At 42.6% G+C, this 8,485-nt stretch overlaps 1 pseudogene; it reads right to left on the bottom strand.

Annotated features, from left to right (window-relative positions):
* Window positions 1-4,433: 4,433 nt before the first annotated feature.
* On the bottom strand, window positions 4,434-4,550 carry LOC126204820 (5S ribosomal RNA; annotated as a pseudogene).
* Window positions 4,551-8,485: the final 3,935 nt, after the last annotated feature.

Genomic DNA, 8,485 nt, shown 5'->3' with positions numbered 1-8,485 from the left:
CTGTATGAAAATCACTGACTGTGCTGTGTGCAGTCTGTGGCTGTTTGCCATTGTTGGAATATTCGCTTGTGTAGTGTTGGGCAGTTGGCTGTTAACAGCGCGTAGCGTTGCGCAGTTGGAGGTGAGCCGCAGGAGTGGTGGATGTGGAGAGAGAGATGACAGAGTTTTGAGAGGTTACCATAAGCAGACGACCTGGACGTGTGTCCGCCAGAAAAAGGAAGTTTGTAAAGATGGATGTCATGAATTGATATATATATATATATATATATATATATATATATATATATATATATGATGGCTTATGAACATTATAAAAGTAAATACACTACTGGCCATTAAAATTCCTACACCACGAAGATGACGTGCTACAGACGCGAAATTTAACCGACAGAAAGAAGATGGTGTGATATACGAATGATTGCTTTTCAGAGCATTCACACAAGGTTGGCGCCGGTGGCGACACCTACAACGTGCTGACATGAGGAAAGTTTCCAACCAATTTCTCATACACAAACAGCAGTTGACCGGCATTGCCTGGTGAAACGTTGTTGTGATGCCTCGTGTAAGGAGGAGAAAAGCGTACCATCACGTTTCCGACTTTGATAAAGGTCGGATTGTAGCCTATCGCGATTGCGGTTTATCGTATCGCGACATTGCTGCTAGCGTTGGTCGAGATCCAATGACTGTTAGCAGAATATGGAATCGGTGGGTTCAGGAGGGTAATACGGAACGAAATGCTCGATCCCAACGGCCTCGTATCACTAGCAGTCGAGATGACAGGGATCGTATCCGCACGGCTGTAACGGATGGTGCAGCCACGTCTCGATCCCTGAGTCTACAGATGTGGACGTTTGCAAGACAACAACCATCTGCACGAACAGTTCGACGACGTTTGCAGCAGCATGGACTATCAGCTCGGAGGCCATGGCTGCGGTTACCCTTGACGCTGCATCACAGACAGGAGCGCCTGCGATGGTGTAATCAACGACGAACCTGGGTGCACGAATGCCAAAACGTCATTTTTTCCCATGAATCCAGGTTCTGTTTACAGCATCATGATGGTCGCATCCACGTTTGGCGACATCGCCGTGAAAAAACATTGGAAGCGTGTATTAGCCATCGCCACACTGGCGTACCACCCGGCGAGATGGCATGGGGTGCCATTGGTTACACGTCTCGGTCACCTCTTGTTCGCATTGACGGCACTTTGAACAGTGGACGTTACATTTCAGATGTGTTATGACCCGTGGCTCTACCCTTCATTCGATCCCTGCGAAACCCTACATTTCAGCAGGATAATGCACGACCGCATGTTGCAGGTCCTGTACGGCCTTTCTGAATACAGAAAATGTTCGACTGCTGCCCTGGCCATCATATTCTCCAGGTCTCTCACCACATGAATACGTCTGGTCAATGGTAGCCGAGCAATTGGTAGTCACAATACGCCAGTCACTACTCTTGATGAACTGTGGTATCGTGTTGAAGCTGCATGGGCAGCTGTACCTGTACACGCCGTCCAAGCTCTGTGTGACTCAATGCTCAGGCGTATTAAGGCCGTTATTACTTCCAGAGGTGGTTGTTCTGGGTACTGATTTCTCAGTATCTATGCACCCAAACTGCTTGAAAATGTAATGACATGTCAGTTCTAGTATAATATATTTGTCCAACGAATACCCGTTTATCATTTGCATTTCTTGTTGGTGTAGCAATTTTAATGGCAAGTAGTGTATATTGATACCACCCCACCAGCGTTGAAGTTGGCGATGGATCTGCAAGTTTCCATCAGACAACGATAGCGTTGGTGCGGGATCCAGTGGACCTAACAGTGGGCTTTTGCTAAGCCACGCCTTCAGCAGATCTTTACCTCGAGCGCCCTCTGCCGCCGCGGTATGGGATGGCAGGCGGCAGCCGGACAGCCTATTCGCGCTTCGAACCTATTCGGTGCGTGACGCTACGCAGATGCCGCCTAGCTGCCGCTCCGACACCATTGTCCATGCTTTAGTTGAGAGAGCCTCATCCTTGTTGACATTGACTGCCACACTCTGTTTCTTGCTGCATTATTTGCAATGAGTCTTAGTACTGGAGAACCACGAGTTAAGTGAATCTTCGGTTTATTGTATACATGTTCACTAATCATTTCTGCTCCTATCCAGGTTTCCTACGACTGTCTGCAGCCCGCCTTTCCTTACCGTTGTGTACGAAATCGTGCACAACAGTACCAACATCTGGGTAATTAATGGGCATACTGTACGTGGTGGTGGAGAAGTTTTGGCTGGCTTCCCTGGCATTTCAGCGTGTTAAGAACATTTCTCGTTCGTCACTGTGTGAAAGTTGTAAATCCTCTCCTCCAGGTGATAATTTTCTGGGAGCGGAGAGGAACGTTAGTCAGTGTCAGAGTTGGTGTGAGGACGTGTGGTCGAGAGGTCACGCTGAGAGAGGGAGGCGCCTGGTCGCAGAATGGCAGTTGATGCTGAATCGATCGGGTAAGTGTCGCATTTTTAAAACTAACGCGGCTTTTGCTCGGAGCAGCTCACAATTTCCCATTTAAATTCCTCACGTTGTGTTTCTTCCTCTGTGTCTTTACTTGTTTGGATCTTGGATCTGGTGTTAATTTGCGGTTAAGGGGCTCCGGAAAGGCTCAAAATCATGAAAAGTTCAATTTTTACTTTCTTGCGTTTTCTGAATCTGCAGACTATTACCTTTTAATAGATATATAATTTATTCAATTCAGAAGACTACAACAATTTTAAATTTTTTTTTGAAATGTGTTCTACATGGGCGTGACCCACTGTGGCGCTGTTAAACTGCTGTCAAATGGTGTTATTATTAACGTCCGTGTTCATCAGGTACATTTTAGTGATGTGAGATAAAGTATGTGTTGTGGCTAACCTGTGATGGTTCAATATGTATCGCTGGTGTGATTGTCGATTGTTTCATGTTTATTTACTCTGTCGTTATCTCGAATATATTCGTAATTAATTCTGTTTCTTGAGTCTCTGTTTTGTTGAAGTATAATAATGAGTAAAAGTAAAGTTATTAGAAATCCTCTGAAGGCTTTTAAGAAGAGGAGAAATGTTGGAAAGCCAAAGGTATTTAGAAATATGGGAATGAAGATAGGTTCTAACATGGTACGAGCGATGCTTGCTTTAGACAAGGAACGCCTTTAGCCGGCCGAAGTGGCCGTGCGGTTAAAGGCGCTGCAGTCTGGAACCGCAAGACCGCTACGGTCGCAGGTTCGAATCCTGCCTCGGGCATGGATGTTTGTGATGTCCTTAGGTTAGTTAGGTTTAACTAGTTCTAAGTTCTAGGGGACTAATGACCTCAGCAGTTGAGTCCCATAGTGCTCAGAGCCATTTGAACCATTTGAAGGAACGCCTTCGGGCTGCAGACAGGGCTGTAAAGAGTCTAGAAATACAAGCAAGAGTAAACAGGAGGAGGAACAAGAGGAAGCTGGAGGAGGAGTTTGCAGAGGATGAAGCTAATCCATCCTATGGACCTGGAATGCACTAAAAAGTTAATCCAATCTTTGTCGCTCGATTCCCAAAACTTTTATTTTCTCATACTAATTACATGTTTTCTAAGGATCTTCCAAACATATTTGTTTCAAACTTTCAGTAAATGTTACACAGTACCTTCTGCATAATTTAACACAGCCTTTTTCCAAAAAACTGTATATTTTTGAATATATAAATAAACAATTGCAAAAAAATGTTGTGAATTTCCATTACAATTAAAAAAAATCATCTTTAATAACTGAACTAAAATTTTGTAAAATCCCTGTGTTAAGTTGTAGCCCATATTCCAATAAATAATCTGTAAAAAGTTCAACTTCCTACATCAAATACTTTGTGAGGAAAGATGTAATTTATAAGCGTTATTTTAACATTGCAAGTATAGGGCGTTCCGGAGCCCCTTAAGAGCTGCACAGAATTTGGAAATCCTATCGCTGTTCCACAGCAATCTTCTGTTTAATTAAACCACTTCTTAGCAGAAAATCCTGTCACAAATGAGGTTTGCTCAAACGATTATTTATGGCACATAAACTTGCTTTCCATTGTGGAAAATGATTTTGTTAAATTTTTGCGGAGACAATTTGTTTATTATCTGAGCATTAAATATTAACCTGTTCATAGATTCATTTTTGAGAAAATATTCACTCTACTTGTGAACCAGTTTCGGGAAAAATTTTGTCTTTAAAAGAACTGATTTGTTTTCCTCCTTTTCTAGTACTCAATTTCCGTCTACAGGCCACGAGTGACCTACCGGGACCATCCGACCGCCGTGTCATCCTTAGAGGAGGATGCAGATAGGAGGGGTGTGGGGTCAGCACACCGCTCTCCCGGTCGTTATGATGGTATTCTTGACCGAAGCCGCTACTATTCGGTCGAGTAGCTCCTTAATTGGCACCACGAGGCTGCGTGCACCCCGAAAAATGGCAACAGCGCATGGAGGCTGAATGGTCACCCATCCTACTGCCGGCCACGCCCAACAGCTCTTAACTTCGGTGGTCTCACGGGAACCGGTGTATCCACTGCGGCAAGGCCGTTGCCCTGCTTTTCTTTAGTACTACAACAAATTAGATCAAGCGACACGAATAAAGACATTTGACCGATTTATTCCGCATAACTGAATTGTGCTCTTTGTGACGGCTTTCAATCGTAACGTAGGTGCATTTATTCGGTAGGAAATTTGATTAATTTGTATGATAAACGACTGAAGAGAATTCCTCTCATTTATGTTTAACAGTTTTGGAATCACAGAACACTCTCATTTTTTGTGATTAGCACTTTGCTGGCTAAAAGTAATATAAGACTTACACCAGTCTGAATATCGTTTGTGTGATGAGCACGAAAGTGTGGCAGGCAGATAGCACTTCCCTGTGCCGAGAGCCAACACGTCACGCTCACGCAGCAACGGTCGTACGAGCTGTTCGTTTCAACGTTTGTAAAAATATTATCACAAAAACAGACAGAAAGGCTCGAATAAATCCAACAGAGCAGCAATTGTTGCAATCTTCAGTTCGATGACTGGTTTAATGCAGCTCTCCACAACGGTCAGTCCAGTGCTAGCTTATTCATCTCCAGACAACTACTGCAGCCTACATCCACTTGAATCATCTTACTGCAGTCAAACCATAGTCCCCTACTATCTTTCTAATCTTAAGCGTTCTCGCACTGCAGTACTTCTTAAAAACATCTCTTCTCGTCTGAACCGTTTATCATTGATGTTTTGCTTCTGAAGTGAGGCTACGCTGCAGACAAATAGCGTGTGGAAATACTTTCAAGCACTTAAATTTAATTTTCGTAGACGGTGATAGACAGGTTTGATGAAGTTAAAATTTCACTTCATAATACACAGCTATGCCATTTTATTTTTATAGGCTGCTGTGCTAAGAATGGAACGTTTCTGGAGTTTCATTGGACTTTGCAGTTATACAGTGCATAGTTGAACACCTTTTTGGGACCCGAAGAAGGTCACACTCATGGCCAAAATCGATTGCTTTTATTGGAAATAAAGTAGTGTTATACAATCCAACTATTATATTCGATGTTAACAAATTTCTTTTTATAAACAACGCTGTTCTTGCTGTTGTAAGTCTGCACTTTATATCTTGTCTATTTCAGCCACCTTCAGTTATTTTGTAGTGAAAATAACAAAACTCGTCTCTTTCTTTAATTCGACTACGTTCCATTACGCTCGTTTTATTTTTGTTGACGTTCTTTGTTCAGCTTCTTTTCCAGACATTGTCTATTCCGTTGAGCTGCTCCTAGAACTCCATGACCATGTCTGACAAAATTATAGTAAGACCGGAAAATCTTAAAGTCTCAATTTCTTCTCCCAGAACGTAAATTCCCCTTCCACTTCTAAAGTTCTGCTTGGTTCCTTTACAGCATGTTTACCATAGGGACAGAAGAACATCGTGGATGGGCTAAAAACCTGTCTTCGTCCCTTTTCAGTTAACATTTTGCTTTCATGCCCTTCGACTCCGATGTTTGCAAGTTGTAGATAACCTTCCGCTCCACACTATCTTCAGAATTTCAATGGTTGTATTCCAGTCATCACTGTCAAAACTTTCTCTACCACTACATCTACATCTGCATGATTACTGTGCAATTAAGTGTTATGAGCCTGGTAGAGGGTTCATCGAACCAGCTTAAAGCTTTTCTCTACAGTTTCATTCTCGAACGGCGTGCTGGAAAATCTAGCACTTAAGTCCTTTTGCGAGATCTGATCCCTGTTATTTTATCATGATGATTATTTCTCTCTGTGTAGGTGGACACCAATAAAATATTTTCACACTCTGAGGAGAAATTTGTTGATTGAAGTTTCGTGAGAAGGTCCTACCGCAACGGAAAAAAAGCCTTTGTTTTCAGATTGCCACTCCAATTCACGTATGTTGTCTTTGGCACTCTCTCCTCTACTTCGCGATAAAACAAAACGAGCTGTCCTCTTTTGAACTTTCTCAATGTCCTCCGTCAGTTCCATCTGATGCGGATCTCGCAGTCACTTTAGTAGTGTTCTGCCAATCGCAGTCTGTGGTTTGCTTTACCCAATAGTCAGATTTCAATTTAATTTATTCGTGATTGTAATCCTAAGTATTTAGTTGAATTGACAGCGTATAGATTCGTGTGATTTAACATGTAACAGAAATTTAGCTATTTTAGTACTCATATGGATGACTTCACACTGTTCATTATTTAGAGTGAATTGCCACTTTTCGCACCATACAGATATCCTGTCTAAATCATTTTGCCATTGGCTTTGATCACCTGATGACTTTATAAGAAGGTAGATGTCTGCATCATCTGAAAGCAATCTAAGAAGGCTTCTGAGATTGTCTCCTATGTCGTTTGTGTAGACCAGGAACAGCAGAGGGCCCCTAAAACTTTCTTGGATAACGCAGATTTTATTTCTGTTTTAAACGATAACCTTCCACCAATTACTACGAACTGTGACCTTTCTGACAGGAAACCACGAACTCAGTCACACAACTGAGACAATACCCCATTGTCATGAAATTTAATTGAAAGTCGCTTGTCGGTATCAAAAACCTTCTGGAAATATAAAAAATGTGGAATGAAACTGACGTCCCCTGTCGCTAGTAGTCATTACTTTGTGAGAATAAAGAGCTAGTTGTGTTTCACAAGAACAATATTTTCTGAGTCCTAAGTCTACTAATGCTATAAACGTAAGTTTGCGGTTGTTCCACTTATCTTCCAAGATAAGTCGTAAAACCCGTATTGCCTCGCGTGTTCCTACAGAACACAAACAAATCTTTTTCGAGGTCAGCTTTTGCCTTAGAGGCATCGTTTACATTTACATCCGGAGGAGTCCCACCCTGTGTGAGTGAAAAGGACGGAATCGAGCAACTGTTAGTCTTCAAACCTTGTAGCAACTTGAAAGGAATTGTCAGGGGGCGTCGTCGAATTGGTCATAACGCTGCTTTTCTTGTCATAATGGGAGTATTTTTTTTTCTGACGGGGCAAAAGAAGCAGTCATCGAAAAATAAGTTCGTCACACTGCGCTATTTCGTCTTGCACTTCAATGAAACATGCGTCGGGCCAGTCGATAGAAAAGGTTCATGCTCAACGGCGAGGGCCTACTGGACCAAGCACTGTGGTTACAGCTCATCGGAACTGAGGTGTCCGCAACGATATAATGGACCATACATTTTATCCACAGTTTCATTTGTGCGCCAGAGGACTACAACAGCTGTTAATGCGTCTAAGTCGACGGTTCAATCCTGTCTGCTGCAAGCTTGCTATGTCCACCTACCACAATCATCACTTTTCATTTAATCTCACAAAATTTAACAGGGTGAGATTGTGGAGCACGCATCTTCACAAAACCAAACTTGGTGTTATTCTGCCCCTCCTTTCATCAGTGCAGGTGGAACTAGGAAATTTTCGGTTCAGTATTCAGTATTAAACATTTTATTGTGATTTATACATTGTGACTCTTCCTTTGCGCAGGTATCCCAGAAATGTTGCGACAAATTTCGAGGAGTTGTAGAAAGTGTGTTGAGAAACAAATCGAGGACAGAGACCAGTGTCCACAAACGTCGTCCAATGACGCTATTGAGTGTCGAAGTTATAGGCGCCGACGCCTACCACTAGGCTACGCCTCAGACAGTAAATGTGACTTTGTGTACTGACAGACTTTAGGCGGAACGTGTCCCAATACTTTTTGTTATTCAGTGATCGCAAATGATTGCCGCGATAGGCAGTCGAAAAAATAGAGTTAGCTCCTGTGTACACAGCCCTTGTCTCCTATGAATGCGACACTGTGTGACGGATAACGGTTTCGAACATGGGTTTACATCTGAAGTTTATTTTTCTCCTGTATACCGAAAAACATTGGGGATTTCAGGAGAAAAGAAAGATGCAGATGGAGACCAGTGTATGAAACTCTCATCCACCAGAGAGGTTTCCAGTTACTATCGAGAGTAACATATTCGTATTCGATCATTCAGCACCGTGAATTT

This window comes from Schistocerca nitens, chromosome 9, assembly GCF_023898315.1.
Source record: "Schistocerca nitens isolate TAMUIC-IGC-003100 chromosome 9, iqSchNite1.1, whole genome shotgun sequence".
Taxonomy (NCBI): domain Eukaryota; kingdom Metazoa; phylum Arthropoda; class Insecta; order Orthoptera; family Acrididae; genus Schistocerca; species Schistocerca nitens.
Note: the sequence above shows the minus strand (reverse complement) of the source record. Positions and strands in the feature narration are given on the sequence as shown.